The sequence below is a fragment of the Mobula birostris genome, chromosome 7 (assembly GCF_030028105.1).
Source record: "Mobula birostris isolate sMobBir1 chromosome 7, sMobBir1.hap1, whole genome shotgun sequence".
NCBI classification, from domain to species: domain Eukaryota; kingdom Metazoa; phylum Chordata; class Chondrichthyes; order Myliobatiformes; family Myliobatidae; genus Mobula; species Mobula birostris.
Genome location: NC_092376.1, coordinates 12145540 through 12166520, shown reverse-complemented (window position 1 = coordinate 12166520; position 20981 = coordinate 12145540). Strand labels below are relative to the sequence as shown.

At 43.2% G+C, this 20981-nt stretch overlaps 1 non-coding gene across 1 annotated transcript; it reads left to right on the top strand.

Moving 5' to 3' along the window:
- Positions 1 to 18758: 18758 nt before the first annotated feature.
- Positions 18759 to 18830, top strand: trnap-agg (transfer RNA proline (anticodon AGG)). Its single transcript has one exon. It is a non-coding gene; the product is annotated as a tRNA-Pro (tRNA).
- The last annotated feature ends 2151 nt before the right edge of the window (positions 18831 to 20981 follow it).

The following is a 20981-nucleotide window of genomic DNA, read 5'->3' as shown; positions in this document are numbered from 1 at the left end:
TATACAGCTTGTATTGATTAAATGGGCAGCTCAGCACCTCCTTCATTAGAGCAATTCATATCAAGCTCAAAATGCTGATCTTGCCAGCAATGCACATACCTCACAAAGAAGGAATGGGTTGGGTGGTACAACTTGAGAGATATTTGCTGCTTCACAGCTCAAACAATCAAGGTCCAATACTGAACTTGAGTGCAGTCCATATGGAGTTTGTACTCTCTCACTGTGTGGGTTCCCTCTGGTGTATCTAGCTTACCTTCCCACAAGAAATGCCAGCAAGAAAGAAGGTGATTATAAGGATTAGGTTCATTTGTCACGTCCACATTGAAACATCAAAACACAGAGTGAAATGCACCATCAAATCAAGTCAGCGAGGAGTGTGCTGAGCAGCCCACAAGTGCCGCCATACTTCCAGTGCCTACATAGCGTGCCCACAACTCACGCGTACACTTTTTTTATTGTGCAATCGTGAACAATAGCCAGATCAGAAATGCTGATCAAGTCAACTAGTTCCCAAAGAGAACTCTGATCAGATGGTTCACTGCTGCTCAGCGATAGAACACAAAAAAAAACAGGTACAAGGGTCGCTAGCCCCTGTACCCTAGAAACACACCTGAGCGGTGCGGCGGAGGTATGTGCTGTGCATGACCTGATCTGAAAGCATCAGCTTGACTCATAACAGATCGTGTTCACGGTGGAACAGCTTAGTCAAGGATGGGGTAATCAGCACAGATGGACAAATTTTGGAATTTGGGAGGAAACTGGAGCACCCGGAGGAAACCCACGTGGTCACGGGGAGAATGTCCAGGACATCTGCAAGGAGCTATACCTCAAAATGTCAGCATCCATCATTAAGGACCACCATCATCCAGGAAATGCTCTCTTCTCACTGCTGCCATTAGGGATAAGGTACAGGAGCCTGAAGGCACACACTCAATGATTCAGGAATAGCGTCTTGCCATCAGCCATCAGATTTCTGAATGGGCATTGAACCCATGAACACTAACTCAGTACATTTTTTTTCATTTTGCTTTACTTATTTAGCTTAACTTATTTTATATATATATATACTTACTGCAATTGACAGTATTTATTATTATGTATTACAATGTACTACTGCTGCATAACAGCAAATTTCTTGAATACGCCAGGGATATTAAATCTGATTCTGATTCAACCTCCTCACAGACAGAGGCAGGAATTGAACCTAGATGGGTGATCATTGGCACTGTAGTAACGTTATGCTAACGTGCTATTTCTAGTAGGTTAATTACTCCTTTATGCAGGTAAAATAGCAAATGAACCAAAGCAGAATGAACAGGCAGGTGGGAGAGAATGGATAACACAAGATTTTTTTGTTGGGCACCCAGAGAAAACCCACATGGTTACGGGGTGAATGTAAAAGCTCCTTACAGACAGTGGCCGGGATTGAACTGGCATCACTGCTGCTGTAGTAGCATTACCCTAACTGCTATGTCACGTACCCCGTAACGGGTTAAAGAACCAGCAGAAATGGAGAACACCTTGGAGTCTGGTAATGCTGTTAACTAATGGTTGCTTATTAGTAACTACGCAATACAGTAATATAAATTCAGATATACCAAACAAGTTAGCAATGATTATATATGTAAGAGTGGAAACGTATAAACACCAAGCTCCTTCAAGCCTAGGGATAAATAGATACAGTCTTATGATGATGGGTAAATGAAATCAGTTCAGTTTGTGGTATTGAGTTGAGTAGTGTTGGAGAGAGAGAGAGAGAGAGGTGTCGTCGTTGTCTGAGTAAGCCGATGTCGTTGACTCTTCCCGTTGTCCTCTGAAATTTCCAAGTTAGCCAAACTTGACCAACTTAAGAGCACCGTCTTCAAGTGGCAGTCTACCAATCCAGGCAAAGGTTAGACACATGAGTAGACTCCACTGGGTCGCTCTTTCACGCACTAATAATCACAGATCGATCCCTCACAATCGATCCTCAGTCCCGCACTTGTGGGCACCTGAACAGGATAGTGCGAACTTCACCACACGTTAGTGCGTCTGCGTGCCCTCCCAAACAGGCAATTACGCTAGTTTAAATACTGTTGTGCTGAACACCAGCTACCCATCAAGCAGCTTCTCCCTTCTCTCTCTGTACGAGCTCAGAAGCTGGCAGTGTCCTTGCAGAAATCCCAAACAAACTGTGAGCAGTCTTTGCCTCTCTCTCTCTCTCAATAACAGGTTGTTTGTGCTGCACAGCTGCACGCTCTCTCTCTCTCGTTTTAAAAGCACAGTCCATAATGAATAACTCAGGATATCGTCACAGCTACGCCACCACACCATCAGTATGATTACGGAAAATAGGTCATAGATTTAAATTATTTTACAGAGAATTAGCAAGGAGTCAAGAGCTTCTTTTTCCATTCAAGACCTGCTGGGTGTCTGGAACTCGGTGTCTGAGAGAGTGATGGACGTGGAAACCTTACTGCATTTAAATAATATCTGAAATAGCATTTTGAAAAGCCACAGCCTACAGGATCTGGTCAACAGAAGTGACCTGAGGTCTATTTCAGTCAATGTAGACCAAATAGCCTCTTTCTGCACCAAATATTTCCCTAATTTTTAAGTCTTAAATCTACAGCAAACCATAAGCACAGGAGATTCTGCAGATGCTGGAAATCCAGAGCAAAAGACACAAAACGCTAGAGGAACTCGGCAGGTGGGCAGCATTTAGGGAGAGAAATAAACAGTTGATGATTTGGGCCAAGACCCTTTATCAGAGAAAAACTTATAGATTAAGAAGCAACTAAAAAGAAGGGCAATAGATGAGATGGGGTCAATCTCCCATGAGCTAGCAAGAACCTGATGGGCCACAAATCAGCCAAAATCATTTTCCCAGGGGAGGAATGTCAGATACAAGAGGGCATACATTTGAGGTGAAAGAATCAGTCAGAGTCAACTTGAATATGATCTGCATATATTGTGAAATTTGTTGTCTTTGCGGCAGCAATACAATGCAATATGTAATAGTAGAAAAAACGTGAATTACAGTAAGTATACTATATCACAAACACGAGGAATTCTGCAGACGCTGGAAATTCAAGCAACACACATCAAAGTTGCTGGTGAATGCAGCAGGCCAGGCAGCACCTCTAGGAAGAGGTACAGTCAACGTTTCAGGCTGAGACCCTTCGTCAGGACTAACTGAAGGAAGAGTGAGTAAGAGATTTGAAAGTGGGAGGGGGAGCGGGAGATCCAAAATGATAGGAGAAGACAGGAGGGGGAGGGATGGAGCCAAGAGCTGGACAGGTGATTGGCAAAAGGGATATGAGAGGATCATGGGACAGGAGGTCCAGGGAGAAAGACAATGGGGGGGAACCCAGAGGATGGGCAAGGGGGTATAGTCAGAGGGACAGAGAAAAAGGAGAGTGAGAGAAAGAATGTGTGTATATAAATAAATAACGGATGGGGTACGAGGGGGAGGTGGGGCATTAGTGGAAGTTAGAGAAGTCAATGTTTATGCCATCAGGTTGGAGGCTACCCAGACGGAATATAAGGTGTTGTTCCTCCAACCTGAGTGTGGCTTCATCTTTACAGTAGAGGAGGCTGTGGATAGACATGTCAGAATGAGAATGGGACGTGGAATTAAAATGTGTGGCCACTATATAGTGTACTATATAGTTAAATTAAATAAAATGCAAAAACAGAAATAAAAAAGCATTGAGGTATGGTTTGTGAGTTTAATGTCCGTTCAGAAACCTGATGGCATAGGAGTAGGAAGCTGTCCCTGACTCGTTGAGTGTGCAGGAGGGGAGAAAGTTTAAAGCAGATGGAGTGGGTTTTTGCACAGAGTGTGGTGGGTGCCTGCAGTAAGCTGCCAGGGGTAGCATTGGAAGTAAATCTGCGAGTGATGTTCAAGAGGATTGTAAGCAGGCACATGGATATGTTTGATGGAGACAGCTGTGAGAAGCGCAGAGGAGCATCTGGAGTAACTTCTGAAATGCCTGCTTCGCTGCCGCTGCTACTGTGCGATCGAGAATCTCCGAAGACGAAGGCCCCAAATCCTCGGCTTTGCCTATTTCCTGTTGCCGGGGCCGGGGTCGAAGCGCTCGGTAGAGATGGTTCTCGGTACTCAGTGTCGAAGAGGTGGTCGGAGGCTCAGAGTTTTCGGACGGACTCGGATGCTTCCGGGATGCTGCATCGGCAAGTTGGCGGCGCTGGAGGTTCACCGTCTGCGTGAGATGATGGGACTTTCGAGAGACTTTGAGACTGTTACCGTGCCATGGTCTGTTCTCATCAAATTACGATATTGCTTTGCACTGTTGTAACTATATGTTATAATTATGTGTTTTTTGTTAGTTTTTAAGTTGGTTTGTCATGTGCTTTCGCGATATCATTCTGGAAAAACATCGTATCAGTTCTTAATGCATGCATTACTAAATGACAATAAAAGGGGACTGTGTGTCCTCATAATCTAATCTAATCTAAATAAAAACTATGGAAACTATGCTTAGTGCTGCATTTTACCATCTAATAACTGAGACGATAAGTAAAAACATATTACAAGACCATAAGACATAGGAGCAGAATTAGATCATTCAGCCCATTACCTCTGCTCTGCCATTCCATTATAATTTATCACCCCTCTCAGACCCATTTTCTTGCCTTCTCCCCACCACCTTTGATACCCTGACTAATCAAGAACCTTTCAACCCTCGCTTCAAATATAACCAATGACCTGGCCTCCACAGCCATCTGTGGCAATGGATTCCACAGATTCACCATCGTCTGGCTAAATAAATTCCTCTTCATCTCTGTGCTAAAGGACGTCCTATTCTGAATCTGTGCCCTCTAGTCCTAGATTCCCCCACATACATATTATCTGGGCGTTTCAGTATTCAATAGGTCTTAATGAGATTTCCCATCCCTACCCTCCAACTCATTCTTCTAAACTCCAGTGAATTCAAGCCCAGAGCCATCAAATGCTCCTCAAATGTTAACCCCGTCATTCCTGGGATGATTCTTGTGAATCCCCTCTGGACAGTCTCCAATGTTGGCACATCCTTTCTGAGATAAAAGGTCCAAAATTGCTCACAAGATGTTATGAAATTGCACGAAGCAAATAAGATAACTTCCTGTCCATTCATTAAAGTTATATTTTTGGAGAGCACGAGAATCAAGGGATATGGGGTCAGTCCAGTAAAATGGTGCCAAGCCATGGGTTAGCAAGTAAAGGGGCTGAATGGTTCTATTTCTTCTCTTCTTTACAAAATCAGAAACAGGTTTATTATCACTTACAGATGTCATGGAATTCGTTAACTTAGCAGCAGCAGTTCAATGCAATGCATTATATAGGTAATAATAATAGAGACAAAAAATAATGATAATAAATAAGTTAATCGATTTCTGTATACGTATATTGAATAGATTAAATATCATAAATAATATATATTAAAGAAGTGAGGTAGTGTTCACGGATTCAATGTCCATTTAGGAATCGGAATGGGAGAGAGGAAGAAGTTCTTCCTGAGTTGCTGAGTGTGTGCCTTCAGGCTTCTATACCCCCTACCTGATGGTAACAGTGAGAAAATGCCATGCCCTGGGTGCCTTTTTGGAGACTAAAAGAATCCTACTTACACCCCCCTCCCTCAGCGATGTTTAAGGAATACTGTCGGGGCCAATAATCTTTCCTCCCCAACACAAACACAACTTATCGAGTGACTATCAGGCCCCTGACGACTCAACTTCAAATTTAGTTTATTCTTATTCAACCATGCACATGTATACAGCCAAACGAAACATTCCTCCAGACCAAGTTGCACAACACAATACATATAACTCACACACAACACATAAGGTAATATTACCCCAAAAAACAACACAAGTCCAAAAGTTAACAGTATAATACTGGTGGTTCTTCATATGTGATGAGACCTGGGTGGTGGCAGGGAGTTCAGTACTCTTCAGTCTGGGGGCAGGAGGAATTTTCCATCCTATCAATTCTTGTTCTAATGCTATGGTACCTCCTGCCTGATGGTAGGGGATCAAAGAGATTGCTGGATAGTTGGGAGGGATTATTGACAATACTAAAGGCCCTACGTATCCAGAGTCCCTGATAAATATCTTATGGATGGAAGAGAGACCCTGATGATCCTAACAACAGACCTTGCAATCCTTTGTCAGGACCTGTGGTTAGATGCCTTTCAATTCCTTTATAGACATTGATGCAGTTGGACAGAACACTCTCAATGGTATTCCAGTAAAAATTGGTTAGAATGGGGTCAAGGGGAGAGGTGTGGTGATGCCTTCCTCACCTAGTCTCCTCAGAAAGTGGTAACACTGCTCTGCTCTTTTGACCAAAGAGCTGAAGTAAGATTGTCCATTATGTGCACTCCCAGAAACATGGTGCTCCCAAATCTTTCTACGGAGGAGCCATTTAGGTCACCCTGCACCTTCCATAAGTCTACAATAATTTCTGTAGTCCTGTCCATGTTGAGACTCAATTTAGTGTCCTCACACCATCCTACCAGTTGTTCGACATCCTCTCTGTAAGTGAGAGCTTGCTGGGTGTGAATTGAGTAGGGCTGGGTTAATAAACACCTCAGGCATCCCCCAGTAAAGAAACAAAACTTAAATCCTGTCTTCCTTCTTGGAAATGTTTTTGCTTCCAAGATGATTATAGGACAGCCAGTTCTGGGAGGAACTACCTGTTTATGTGTGCGCATGGGTGGGTTGGAGGGAGGAAAGGGGGCTGTTGTAGGTGCTTGTGAGCATAGTGGGCATGCTATGTTAGTGCCAAAGTGTGAGGCAAAACTTGTGGGCTACCCACAGCTCATCATTAGGTTGTGCTGTTTGTTAATACATATGATGCACTTTGCTGTATGTTTCAGACCATAAGATATAGGAGCAGAATTAGGTCATTTGGCCCATTGAGTCTGTTCTGCCACTTAACCATGGCTGATCCTTTTTTTTCCTCCTCCTCAACCCCAGTTCCCGGCCTTCTTCCCATAACCTTTGCTGCCATATCCAATCAAGAACCTATCAATCTCTGCATTAAATACTCCCAGCGACCTGGCCTCCACAGTTGCATGTTCAACAAGCTCCACAAATTCACCACCCTCTGGCTAAAGAAATTTTTCTGCATCTCTGTTTTGAAAGGGTGCCCCTCTATCCTCAGGCTGTGCCTTCTTGTCCTAGACTCTCCCACCATGGGAAACATCCTTTCCACATCTACTCTGTCTAGTCTTTTCAAAATTCAAAAGGTTTCAATGAGATCCCCCCTCATTCTTCTAAATTCCAGTGAGTACAGACCCAGAGCCATCGTATAGGACAGCCTTTCCTCATATGATAACACTTTTATTCCTGAAATCATCCTTGTGAACCTCCTCTGAACCCTCTCCAATGCTAGCACATCTTTTCTTAGATGAGAGGCCCAAAACTGTTCACAGTACTCAAGGTGAGGCCTCACCAGTGTCTTATAAAGCCTTAGCATCGTATCGCTGTTCCTGTATTCTAGACCTCTTGAAATAAATGCTGACACTGTATTTGCCTTTCTCACCACTGACTCTACATGCAAGTTTATCTTTAGGTTGTTCTGCACAAGGACTCCCAAGTCCCTTTGCATCTTAGAGTTTTGGACTTTTTCCCCATTTAGAAAATAGTCTGCACATTTATTTCTACTACCAAAGTGCACAACCATACATTTTCCAACATTGTATTTCCTTTGCCACTTTCTTGCCCATTCTCCTAATTTCTCTAAGTCCTTCTACATCCTAACTGTTTCCTCAACACTACGCATCCCTCCACCAATCTTCATATCATCTGCAACTTGGCAACAAAGCCATTTATTTCATCATCTAAATCATTTATATACAGCATAAAAAGAAGTGGTCCCACCTCCAACCCCTGCAGAACACCACTGGTCACTGGCAGCCAATCAGACAAGGATCCTTTTAATCCCACTTGCTGCTTTCTTCCAATCAGGCAATTCTCTAACTATCTTAGTAACTTTCCAGTAATACCACGGGCTCTTAACTTGGTAAGCAGCCTCATGTTTGGAACCTTGTCAAAGGCCTTCTGAAACTCCAAATATACAACATCCACAACATCCCCTTTATCTATCCTACTTGTAATCTCCTCAAAGAATTCTAACAGGTTCATCAGGCAGGATTTTTCTTTAAGGAAACCATGCTGATGTTGTCTTATCTTGTCCTGTGTTGCCGAGTACTCCATCACCTCATCCTTAACAATTAACTCTAACATCTTCCCAACCACTAAGGTCAGGCTAATTAGTCTATCATTTCCTTTCTGCTGCCTTCTTCCTTTCTTAAAGAGTGGATTGACATTTGCAATTTTCCAGTCCTCTGGCACCATGCCAGAGTCCAATAATTTTTGAAAGATCATTTCTAATGCACATCATCTGGTCCAGGTGAATTATGTTCTTTTTGGTCTTTAAGCTTTTTGAGCACCTTCTGCCTTGTAATAATAACTGCACCCACTTCTCTTCCTTCACACACTACAACATCTGGCACACTGCTAGTGTCTTCCACAGTGAAGACTGATGCAAAATACTCATTCAGTTCATCTGTCATCTCCTTGTCCCCCGTTATTATTTCTCCTGCCTCATTTTCTAGTGGTCCTATATCCACTCCCATCTTTCTTTTAATTTTTACATACAAATTGAACAGCCAGAGATCATGGCACATATTGGTACCAACGACAACGAAAAGGGAGGAAGTCCTGAAAACAGACTATAGGAAGTTAGGAAGGAAGCTGAGAAGCAGGATCTCAAAAGTAGCAATCTTGGTATTACTGCCTGTGCCACGCAACGGTGAGTATAAGAATAGAGTGAGGTAGAGCTTATATGTGTGGCTGAGGGATTGAAGCAGGGGGGCAGGGATTCAGATTTCTAGATCATTGGGACCTCTTTTGGGGCAGGATTATCCTTTTCCAAAAGGACAGGTTGCACTTGAATCCGAGGGGGACCAATATCCTGTCAGGGAGGTTTGCTGAGGCTATTGGGGAGCGTTTAAACTAGAATCGCTGAGGGTGGGAACTGAACTGAAGAGACGGAGGAAGGGGCAGTTAGCTCACAAATTGAGAAAGCTTATAGACAGTGTGAGAGGGAGGATAGGCAGGTGATAGAGAAAAGATATGCTCAGACTGATGGTTTGAGATGTGTCTATTTTAATGCAAGGAATATTATGAGCAAAGCATATGAGCTTAGAGCGTGGATCAGTACTTGGAGCTATGATGCTGGGGCCATTACGGAGAATGGCTCAGGGGCAGGAATGGTACTTAGAGTGCCAGGATTTAGATGTTTCAGAAAGGACAGGGGTGGAGGCAAAAGGGGTGGGGTTGGGGAACTGCTGATCAGAGATAGTGTCAAGGCTGTAGAAATGGAGGAAATCATGGAGGGGTTGTCTACTGAGTCTCTGTGGTTGGAAGTTAGAAACAGGAAGGGATCAATAACTCTACTGAGTGTTTTTTATAGACCACCCAACAGTAACAGGGACATCAAGGAGCAGATAGGGAGACAGGTTCTGGAAAGATGCAATTATAACAGGGTTGTTGTGGTGGGAGATTTTAATTTCCCAAATATTGATTAGCATCTCCCTGGAGCAAGAGGTTTAGATGGGGTGAAGTTTGTTAGGTGTGTTCAGGAAGGTTTACTGACACAATATGTAGATAAGACAACAAGAGGAGAGTCTGTACTTGATCTGGTATTGGGAAATGAACCTGGTCAGGTGTCAGGTCTCTCAGTGGGAGAGCATTTTGGAGATAGTGATCACAATTCTATCTCCTTTACCATAGCATTGGAGAGGGGTAGGAACAGACAAGTTAGGAAAGCATTTAATTGGAGTAAGGGGAAATATGAAGCTATCAGGCAAGAACTTGGAAGCATAAATTGGGAACAGTGTGGGCACGTGGCCAAGTGGTTAAGACATTTGACTAGCGACCTGGAGGTCGTGAGTTGGAGCCCCAGCCAAGGCAGCATGCTGTGTCCTTGACCAAGGCACTTAACCATGCAGTGCTCTGTGACGACACCGGTGTCAAGCTGTATCGGTCCTTGCCCTTTCCTTGGACAACATCGGTGTCATGGAGAGGGGAGACTTGCAGCATGGGCAACTACCGATCTTCCATACAACCTTGCCCAAGCCTGCGCCCTGGAGAGTCATGACTTTCCAGGTGCAGATCCATGGTCTTGCAAGACTAACGGATGCCTTTAAAATTAAATTTAAATTGGGAACAGATGTTCTCAGGTAAATGTACAGCAGAAATGTGGCAAATATTCAGGGGCTATTTGCATGGTATTCTGCATGGGTGCGTTCCAATGCGACAAGGAAAGGATGGTAGGGTACAGGAACCATGATGTACAAAGGCTGTTGAAAATCCCATCAAGAAGAAAAGAAAAGCTTATGAAAGGTTCAAAAAGCCAGGTAATGATAGAGATCTAGAAAATTATAAGGCTAGCAGGAAGGAGCTTAAGAATGAAATTAGGAATGCCATGAGGGGCCATGAGAAGGCCTTGGTGAGCAGGATTAAGGAAAACCTCAAAGCATTCTACAAGTATGTGAAGAGCGAGAGGATAAGATGTGAGAGAAAAGGACTAATCAAGTGTGACAGTGGGAAAGTGTGTATGGAACCAGAGGAGAGAGAGGAAGTACTTATCTGGGTTGAATCTGAAAGGTACTTTGCTTCAGTATTCACTACCAAAAAGGACCTTGGCGATTGTAGGAATGACTGACAGTGGACTGAAAAGCTTGAGCGTATAGACATTAAGAAAGAGGATGTGCTGGAGCTTTTGGAAAGCATCAAGTTGGATAAGTCTCTGGGACCGGATGAGATATACCTCAGGCTACTGTGGGAGGCAACGGAGGAGATTGCTGAGCCTCTGGCAATGATCTTTGCATCATCAATGGGGACGGGAGAAATTCTGGAGGATTAGAGGGTTGTAGATGTTGTTCCCTTATTCAAGAAAGGGAGTAGAGATAGCCCAGAAAATTATAGACCAATGAGTCTTACTTCAGTGGTTGGTAAGTTGGTAGAGAATAATCCTGAGAGGCAGGATTTATGAACATTTGGAGAGGCATAATATGATTAGGAATAGTCAACATGGCTTTGTCAAAGGCAGGTCGTGCCTTACGAGGCTGATTGAATTTTTTGAGGATGTGACTAAACACATTGATTAAGGTAGAGTAGTAGATATAGTGTATATGGATTTTCACAAGGAATTTGATAAGGTATTCCATGCAAGGGTTATTGAGAAAGTAAGGAGGCATGGGATCCAAGGGGACCTTGCTTTGTGGATCCAGAGTTGGCTTGCCCACAGAAGGCAAAGACTGTTTGTAGACAGGTCATATCCGCATGGAGGTCAGTGACCAGTGGATGGATCTGTTCTGGGAACCTTTCTCTTTGTGATTTTTATAAATGACCTGGATGAGAAAGTAGAGGGATGGGTTAGTAAATTTGCTGGTGACACAAAGGTTGGGGGTGTTGTGGATAGTATGGAGGGCTGTCGGAGGTTACAGTGGGACATCGATAGGATGTAAAACTGGGCTGAGAAGTGGCAGATGGAATTCAACCCAAATAAGTGTGAGGTGATTCATTTTCAAGGTCAAATATGATGGCAGAATATAGTATTAATGGTCAGACTCTTGGCAGTGTGGAGAATCAGAGGGATCTTGGTATCTATGTCCATAGGACATGGTTGATTCTGTGTTTAAGAGTGTGATGCATTGCTTTCATCAATTGTGGGATTGAGTTCAAGAGCCGAGAGGTAATGTTACAGCTCTATAGGACCCTGGTCAGACCCCACTTGGAGTACTGTGCTCAGTGCTGGTCACCTCACTACAGGAAGGATGTGGAAACTTTAGAAAGGGTGCAGAGGAGACTTATAATTATGTTTCCTGGATTGGGGAGCATGCCTTACGAGAATAGGTTGAGTGAAATTGGCCTTTTCTCCTTGGCATGACAGAGGATGAGAGGTGACCTTATAGAGGTGTATAAGATGATGAGAGGCATTGATTGTGTGGATAGTCAGAGGCTTTTTCCCAGGGCTGAAATGGCTAACATGAGGGGGCACAGTTTTAAGGTGCTTGGAAGTAAGTACAGAGGTAATGTCAGGGGTAAGTTTTTTTATGCAGAGAGCAGTGAGAGCATGGAATGGGCTGCCAATGACGGTGGTGGAGGAGGATACAATAAGGTTCTCTAAGAGGCTTCTGGATAGGTACATGGAGCTTCGAAAAATAGAGGGCTATGGGTACCCCTAGGTAATTTCTAAAGTAAGTACATGCTTGGCACAGCATTGTGGGCCAATGGGCCTGTATTGTGGATTAGGTTTTTCTCTATTTCTACTTGAAAAAGCTTTTACTACCCACTTTGATATCATTTTCTAGCTCGCTTTCATATTTCATCTTTTTTCACTTCTAATGATTCTTTTAGTTGCTCTCTGTAGGTTTTTAAAAACTTCCCAATCCTCTGTCTTCCCACTAATTTTTGCTTTGTTGTATGCCCTCTCTTTTGTTTTTACACTAGCTTTGACTTCCCTTGTCAGACACAGTTGTACTATTTTATCATTTGAGTATTTCTTCATTTTTGGAATACACATGTCCTGTACCTTCCTCATTTTTCCCAGAAACGCACACCATTGCTGCTCTGCTGACATCCCTGCCAGCAGCTCCTTCCAATTTACTTTGGTCAACTCCTCTCTCATACCACTGTAATTTCCCTTACTCCTCTGAAATACTGCTACATCAGACTTTACTTTCTCCCCATTAAATTTCAAGTTGAACTCAATCATATTGTGATCATTGGTTCCAATGAGTTCTTCTACCTTAAGCTCCCTAATCGCCTCTGGTTCATTACATAACACCCAATCCAGTATAGCTGACCCCCTAGAAGGCTCAATGACAAACTGCTCTAAAAAGCCATCTCTCAGGCATTCAACAACCTCACTCTCTTGAGATCCATTACCGACCTGATTTTCCCAATTGACTTGCATGTTGGAATCTCCCTTGACTACCATAACATTGCCCTTTTGACTCACCTTTTCTATTTCCTGTTCTAATCTGTGGTCCACCTCCTAGTCACTGTTGGGAGGCCTGTATATAACTGACATCAGAGTCTTTTTCACCCTTGCATTTTTTTAATTCAACTCGCAAGGATTCAACATCAGGCCAGGCAGCATCTCCAGGAAGAGGTACAGTCGACATTTCGAGCCGAGAAGGGTGAGGGTGCAGTGTCATAGGAGGAGTGTGTTTCAGGTGGCAGAGGAAGAGTGCCCAGATGCAGACAGACCCAGCCCTGAGACACAAGGCAAGGTCATTTGATTCCAAACAATTGATTTATTGATCATTACAGAATGTCTCTTTAGTGCTTCCTACTTCCTCCCCTCTCCCTTCCCCTTTTCCCAACCATGATTACTTTCTCCCTGCTCCCTTCCCACTCTCAGTCCATGATAGAGACCCATATCAGAATCATTCACACATGTCATGAAATTTGTTTTTTGTGCAGCAGGAGGACAGGGCAATACATAAAATTGTTACAGTACTTGCAAAAGTCTTAGGCACCCGAGCTATACATGTAGCAATGTGTGTGTGTGTGTGTACTTTTGTACAGTACTGTATGTCATTAATAAATAAATTAATCTGAATCTCCCTCTGCCACATGAGGATAAATCTATGGTTCCAGTTTGAGATAAATAAGGAAGCAATGTGTGACAAATTGAGAAAACTAATCATTATTTAAGCAAGGAGATCCGTCATGATGAGTCAGTTATTATCATCAAACTATTAAAACAAAACCTTTAATTATGGAGACAGTAATTGTTATTTTCACATTCATATCCTCCAACTCATGTTGTGTCTGACTACTGATGAATTGGATTATGCTGTGAAGCTGCACAGAATGGATTTTACTTTGATTCAGTGAGATTTAAGTGAAAACAAAATCTGCGGTATCCTCAAAACACTTGTGCCAGTATTGTTTGATCTTAAAAGTACTGTCATTTTTTTTTTGTTGGGATTAGGCCTTTCATCTAAGATTCCAAGAAGTACTGAGCTCCAACTGCATTTGCATTTATAAATAGGATAATTGCCTGGGCAATCCCTGGAATCATATCAAAGTTTAGAGTTCAAAGTACATTTTTTATCAACATATGTATACATTATACAACCTTGAGATTCATCTCCTAACAGGCTGCCACAAAACAAAGAAACCCAAAAGAACCCATAAAAAGAAGATCATCAAATGCCCAATGTGAAGGGTGAAGAAAAAAAACTAATTATACAAACAATAAACACAATGAGGTAGCGTTCTGAACAAAGAGAATCTGTCCCCAGACCCTTAGCTCAGCGCAGATCGGAGCAGTGAGCCTCTGGCCCCGACACCCTGACCCTTTCAATCTGGTCCGGTGCCAAAATTGTTGTTTAAACATTGGGTTCAGTTGTTTCGATATACCCTGGGGCCTGGGCCCCGCCATCTCGATTCACCCTGTACCTGACCTTTCCGATTTAGCCTGGTGCTTCAGTCAATTGAACCTCGGATCCTCCTGAGTTTGAACTTCAGGTCTTTCCTGCTCTTGGCAATGGGCCTGCTGCCCTGCCCTGCCTTGCCTCGTCCCAGTTCTGCCACATTGAACTGCAAGTGTACTTCAAGTCCATAGGGAAGTTTTAGATGTTGAGAGAATCTCGGGATATCGTGTTAGTATAGTAAAGCAGCATGAAGATAGGTCAGATATGATCTTGTTCAGAATATAGAACAGTACCCTGTACTGCTGCCACAAAACAACTAATTCCTGACATATGTCAGTGATATTAAACCTGATTATGAGGCCATTCAGCCCATGATGCTGTGCTGAGATTTTAACTTACTCTAAGATCAACCTAACCTTTCTGTCCCACATCGCTCATTATGTTCCGTGTCGAATGACAAGGTCGATCATGGTCTTTCCACATACAAGCTCCTTACAGGCAGTGGCAGGAATCGAACCCCGATCAGTCGCTGTTCACTGGCATTGTTAAAGCGATTGAGCTAAGTACTAATTGTGGATTGCGTGAAAACATTTTTTTTTAATTGACAATGATCGATTTTGGATTTACCATGGGTGGATAAGCTGTTGAGTTTCATTTGCTCTCACACTTTGGTTAGGTTCAACAAGTCTTACCCTGGAACAAAGAACATAGATCCGTGCAGTACAGGAGCAGATGTTTTAATGTACTGATCAGGAGATGAGGCCTCTGCTGATCAAGATCGACTATGGATGCTGCATCCTAGCTGTCTAGATATGCAAGCCAGGGCAGTACAACATGGAGATCAAGCTGATGCCCATGTAGAAAGCTCTCCCTCTTCACGCATCTGAAGAATCCAAAGGAACAAAAAGAGACCAATACAGTTTGGCACCAGCAGCATCACAAGGGTTGCCAGTCAGTGTTGAACTCAACGTAGGACTGCCTTAGAGACTCCAGCTCCATATTTTCCTTCAGGATTTACTCCCAAAGCCTTCCCCATTAGTCGGTATAGCCGAAAGACAGCAAAGGCTTAAGAACAGAATTTTCCTTCTCCTAGATGAGCTGAAGCAACTGGTTTTAAGGCACCAGTAACCCGCCTTTGCCCCTGCTCCTGTCACTGGGCAAAGTAGCTAAGCCACATGAGGGCCAGGAGCTGCACTTTGTTGTCAAGAGTCTAACGTACTGCACATGTGACATATAAAACTAATTTTAATTTTTAAACTTTCTCATTGGAGTGTAGGAGGATGATGGGTGATCATATGGAGATGTATAAAATTTGAGGAGAATGGTTAATGTGCAGTCTTTTTGCTAGGGATGGAGAATCAATGAGAGGGCAGACCGTCTGTTTAAGGTGTGGGGGGGAGGGGTGAATTAATAGGTACTAGAGAGACAACCAATTTCCCCAAAGAATGGTCAGTATATGGAATCAGCTCCCATCAGAAGTGGTTGATACAGCTACATTAACAATATGTGAAAGGTACATGAATAGGAAAGATTTAGATGGAGGTGGACCAAATACCATCAAGATGGGAATCTTAGTTGCTATGGACCAGTTGGCAGGAGGTCCTGTTTCTGTGCTGTGTGGAGCTATAATTATATAACTGTCAGACAAATCATGCCCCATCAAGTTTCAAGGTTTGAGATTATTTAATGACACTTGCAGTACACAAGTGTAAAGGAAAATCTTACAAAAAGTAGTGGATGCAGCCCAGTCTATCACAGGTAAAGCGTCCCCACCCTTGAGCACATCTACATGGAGCATTGTCACAGGAAAGCAGCATCCATCATCAGGGACCCCCACCATTCAGGTCATGCTCTCTTCTAGCTGCTACCATTAGGAAGAAGGTACAGGAGCCTCAGGACTCACACCACTTGATTTTGAAACAGTTATTACCCCTCAACCATCAGCCTCTTGAACCAAAGAGCATAACTTCACTCACTCTGTCACTGAAATGTTCCCACAACCTATGAACTCACTTTCAAGGGCTGTCATGTTCTCAATATTTATTGCTTATTTATTTATTATTATTATTATTATTTCTTTCTTTTTGTATTTGCAGAGTTTGTTGTCCATAGGACTCTAGATGAACACCCAGTTGCTGTGGTCGTTCATTGAATCTATTATTATTCTATTTCGGATTCATTGAGTATGCCTAAAAGAAAATGAATCTCAGGATTGAATATGGTGACGTCTCTGTAATTTGATAATGGTTTCAAGGTTGTCAAGCCGAGGAGTGGTAGTGGGGACAAGCTCGCACTACCAAATGTGCTCCTCACAGCATGCGCCTCAAATAGCCTCTGACAACCAAGTCCAACTCCTGGCCTTCTTGTGTGCCTTTGCCTCTATGCCTGGTGGAACTGTTTCTACTGACGGGAGAAGGGGTGAAGGCAGGTCCTGGAGCCTTAGAACCAGTGCTTGGGGTAGATGGAGCTCGTCTCTTGGGATGGCAGTCCATCTAAGAGAGGGAAAACTCTGATTTCAAACCTCTGCTGCCTTGCAGCCATACCCACTTATGGAAGAGGCTTTGGGAGTAAACCCTGAGGACAAATCCGGAGCTGGAATCCCTAAGGCAGTACGACATTGCTTTTACCCTCACTCTGGCAACTCCTGCGACATCACTGGTGCCAAGTTGTATCGGTCCTTGCCCTTCCCTTGGACAACATCGGTGGCGTGGAGAGGGGAGACTTGCTGCATGGGCAACTGCCGGTCTTCCATACAACCTTGCTCAGGCCTGCACCCTGGAGAGACTGAAGCAAGACTTTCCAGGCGCCGATCCATGGTCTCACAAGACTAACGGATGCCATCCAACTTGATAATAAAATTACTTTGAACTTTGAACTGAAAGGAAAACAAAATAATTGTTATTCTGGATCCAATGCAACACAAAAACACAGTAAAAATATAAATGCAATAATAAAAAGCACACAATAAATATACATAAATACATAAGCTTGATTGTCCATAAAGTGATGCTAGGAGTGTTTGTTTATAAGGTCACTCTGACAGGAAGTGATAAAGTAGGGGTCACGCTGGGAAATGTGGAGGGGTGGTTTGATAGTGCCCTAAGCAATCACTACGTTCCTCTCTACCTTCCTGGTTTCCAATTCCATCAAACATCCCAGGTTCATCCAAATAATTTCAATTTGTCGGGATTGATATTATTCATCAAGCAAAGCCACGACCTCCCTAAGGACAAATGCCCATTATCTGCGCTGTGTACACTACAGGTACATGTTCCATTATAAAATGAACATTGCACAGTGTGTGAGTTAGTTTTTCAGAGAGCTCAGAACAAATCCCAATGAAATGTAATAGGTAATATATGACCTTTGTGGTGGGTTTTGTCGGAGATTTCTTTTCACTCGTTGCTGTAAATGTCAAATGCATTGATCCACAGTGTAGAAACAAGATCAAACCATGATAGTTTCCAACTATGGACCTGTTGAACCATGCTTGTGCCTTCACAGGTCACTACTTCACCAGAGAGCTGGAGAGTTCTCCCTGATTGTATGTTGCCTCCTAAACTAACATCAGTAATATTCCCCTCCCCCTTCCATTTTCTGCTATTCCCCACTCTGGCCTCTTATCGCTTTTTGCCTGACTGTCACCTTCCCCTGGTGCCTCTCCTTCTTCCCTTTTTCCCATGGTCCACTCTCCTCTCCTATCAGATTCCTTCTTCTTCAGCCCTTTAACGTTTCCACCTATCACCTCCAAGCTTTTTACTTCTTTCGTCCTCCCCTACCCACATGGCCTCACCTACCACCTTCTAGCTTGTCCTCTTTGCTTCCCCTCACTTTCTTATTCTGGCATTCTCCCCGTTTTTCTCCGGTCCTGAAGGAAGATCTCAGCCCGAAACATCAACTGTTTATTCACTTCAGGTTAGCTGCCTGACCTGCTGAGTTCTCCCAGCATTTTGTGTATGATGCCCAGTATAAAGTACGGTGCTATTGGGTTCACTGTCCACAAATCCCTAAACTCAGAAGGAGTTTTTAATCCCTATCTGATATAGGTATCTACCGGTACCCTCACTATGGGGAGGTTATACTGTATCCACCTACTTCTCAAGAACTAGTTTATTGTTTAGTCTCCTTGGTGAGGTCTAGCTGCCAATACCCAGTGCTTGAGTGGTGGGTCCTCCCTCCCTTCCATGGAGGAGATACTTCCAGCTAACAAAGGAGATACACACAGTTACATCATTTTAATGATACATGTTTACATTTAGACAAATAGTTTTCAGCACACATGTAACACTCACAAGGGATTTTTCGAACAGAGCTGGCTCGTTGGTCTAGGGGTATGATTCTCGCTTAGGGTGCGAGAGGTCCCGGGTTCAAATCCCGGACGAGCCCATGTTTTAAGTTGATGCTATTATAGTGCACTTCATCCTTGGTAAGATAGTTTGTTTGTCCTGTGATGTAAATTGCCCTGTGATTAGGCTAGGGTTAAAATCGGTGGGCTGTTCCGTGCAGTATTCTTTGCACTGCTAGTAATTCTTTGTACTGCTGATGATAAACCTGATTCTGATATGGGTCTCTGTTGAGAACAGAGTGGGAAAGGGGTAGGGAGAAGGGAATCAAGGTTGGGAAAAAGGGAAGGGAGGGAGGAGGGAGCAGGAAGCACCTGAGACAGACATCAATGATCAATAAACCAATTGTTTGGAACCAAATGACCTTTCCTGCACTCGCACCACACCACCTCCACCCCTGGCAATCCTTGCCTACCATCCTCCCATGGCGCTCCACCCTCGCCATTCCTAACATCCTTTGGTATTGCCAGATTTACAAACTTACTCTCCACTCCACATTGACAAATACAGTACTGTGCAAAAGTCTTAAGCACCCTAGCTATATGTGCCTAAGTCGTTTGGACAGTCCTATTATTAAATAGGTACAATTCTTATGAACTAAAAGCACATACCAACGAGTTGCAGACAAACATGTTACCCATTGCAAAAAAGAAGGCTGGGGAATAAACCACAGTTCTTCTTTCTATCACCTCATCTTTTTGTCATTCTCCTTGTCATTCCTAATAATCTCCAATCGCTTTCCAACATTAATGCTCTTTTGCTACTAGCTTGCATAATTTGCCTGTGATGTTTCTCCGATATCTTTGCTGGGACAGAGTAATGCCCTACAGGCTTCTGGGGATACAGGTCCCACACACCCAAACTTAATGTCGACAAGGCTAGGATAAAAATATATCCTAACCATTGATAGCTTAGCTATGCTTATGACCATGCTTAATGTGCTAAGTGGCATAACCCCATTGTCTTCCATTTGGCTGATGCAGTGAAGGAGACTCATGGACACTTCACTTTACAAACCATATACCTTGAGCAGCTATTGCCTGCTGTGGGTCAGCAGCCCATGCAGTGTCAATAATATTGCTTGCAAAGCTGTGCTTTTAACTTCAAACTGATTGCTGCTTGCCATTTATATTAAAAACTGAAGGCTGATTCTCGTTTACAAAAAAAGCTGAACAAGGAATATTGGTTAGAATTTAAACTTCATCGGAAGCAATTCTGACCCTTTGGAAAGGTCATAAGCCCATAAAAACATAAGATATAGGAGCAGAATCAGGCCATTTGGCCCATGGAGTCTTTTCCACCATTTCATCATGGCTGATCCATTTCACTCTCAGCCCCAATCTCCTGTAACCATTCATGCGATGACTAATGAAGAATATATCAACGTCTGCCTTAAATATACCCAATGACTTGACCCCCACAGCCACCTCTGGCAACAAATTTGATGATTCACCACCCTCTAGCTAAAGAAATTCCTCCTTATCTTCATTCAAAATGGATGTCACTCTATTCTGAGGTCATGTCCTCTTGTCTTAGACTCCCCACCATAGGGAACATCCTCTGTACATCCATTCTATTGAGGCTTTTCAGTATCTGATAGGTTTTAAGGAGATCATGCTGCTGTGCTAGATAGCTAGGTTTAGCAAAGGCCTTTCAGGTCCTAGATAGTGAATAGCTATCACATAAGGATGAACTGATTATTATCACATTACTCTCTAGCAGACTCTGCTGTGTGCCAATTCAGTGTTGGATATCAGAAATTTCTTGCTTTGTGATAACAGTACAGTGGAAAGACACAAAGCCCTCTGTTGGTCAGGATAGACCACAAATACTGCATCCTCGCTGTCTATGGGATACACAAGTCAGTACACAAATTAGGGTAGTACAATATGGAGAGCAAGCTGTTGCCCATGTAGCCCGCTCCGCCTCTCCATGCTGCTTATGAATCCAAAGAAACACAGGAAAGGTGGATAATAGTGCTGAGATGAAGTAGCTGGTTTAGAAACAGAGGCAGTGTGTAGTGAGGAGAGGCCATTGATAGGACAAAACTGCAGTCAACAGGATGAGTTGCAATGTGAAATGCGAAGTAAATCGAAAAGGGTTAATACAGGACTGCAGGTGTTATATTTAAATGCACTCAATATACAGAATGAAGTAGATGAACTTGCAGCACAGTTACAGATTGGCAAGTATG